Source organism: Varroa jacobsoni, unplaced genomic scaffold (genome assembly GCF_002532875.2).
Source record: "Varroa jacobsoni isolate VJ856 unplaced genomic scaffold, vjacob_1.0 scaffold_473, whole genome shotgun sequence".
NCBI classification, from domain to species: domain Eukaryota; kingdom Metazoa; phylum Arthropoda; class Arachnida; order Mesostigmata; family Varroidae; genus Varroa; species Varroa jacobsoni.
In genome coordinates, this window is record NW_019213375.1 from 114251 (window position 1) to 115669 (window position 1419).

The window sequence follows — 1419 nt, forward strand, 5'->3', positions numbered from 1 at the left end:
TTTATTAAGGACCAACGAAGGTAAGTTGCTCAAAATTACATGCAAAAAATTGAATTCGAATTTTATGCGACCACGTTACAAGCTGCATCAAAAAAAATTCACGGATTTCAACACTGACGTATGCGAATTGGGTGATCCTTTTCTTATGAATGGCGCGATTCGCCCGAAATTGTTATAAATGAAAAGATAACAACACTGGCAAGATGTTTAAAAACCTGTTCAAAAGAAAACACAGAAGGAACGCTTAATCCGACAGCTGCTGATTGAAACTAAGATGGATATCGACAACCTGAAAACGCAGTTTACTGTAGCTTTTCAAAATGCTACGAAAAAAATGAACTGGAGACAGTTCTTAAGTTAGCACAAGTACTTCATGTGGAACGGACTTCATGAATAAGAAAAAGCCTGGCCTTAAATCCGTACATTCGAAAGCTAACGCCCGTTTAATATTCAGCAAAATTGAAAGAATCTGGTTTCGTTCTCATAACCTGAATGCTAAAAAGCGAAGACAAAAGTGTGAACTAAACAAAAAATTAATTATTAAAACAAGCTAGGTCGTTCTTCATTCATCGTATTCATTACAAAACGCTAACGTTTAATGGTGCAACGACTGTCTAACGGTTTACTATATTTTTACCGTATTTTTTTTTAATAAACTATAACAAAACTGCTACTTTTTCCTTCTAATCCTTTTAGCAATTTAGAAATATATGAGAATCATAAGGATTTCAGTGACTTCTAAAGCAAACTTTTTCTATTAAAAAAAAAGTACTATAGGCAAAAGCCAAAATGATTACATTAGATCAATAATATTTTTATAATAGTATTTGGGCGCGGACTTCGGTATACAGCTGTGCGTTCGCTAGCTGGCGCAGATCGATAGACACACGTCTTATCCGCATGTACAGACATTTACCATTGCAGACCGATTATTAGTTTTAATCGAACAGTAATACAAGTACTTATGAGCGAACGTTACTACTGATGATTTGATTCTAAAACTTTTGAAAATAATCATTAAGCTTTTGGTCTCGATTCACAGCGACTAAAGGCGTTCTGATTAGTCTGCATGTCTGAGCAAATCCCATATATGTGAAATGCAGGAGCTGTCTCTTCCATAAACATGTTAATTGCTACTACACAAGTGATCAGGTCGAGCTGTTTTTATTTTTAGCACGTATCTTTCATATTTTTTCTATAGTATCACACACAAATTGTTATTTCGTTCCTTTATCAAATTGTTGTTCCCTTCCTTTATCAAGTTGCTTTAGTAATTTAATAGTGCAGTAATAGTAATACTATTTAATCGGTTTAATGATTTACGAACATCTCCTATGATTGAAATGGAAGCAGACAGGATATAGCCTGAATACACATACAGCCTAAAGCCTAATCTAGCGTGTACATGCACTAGCACAG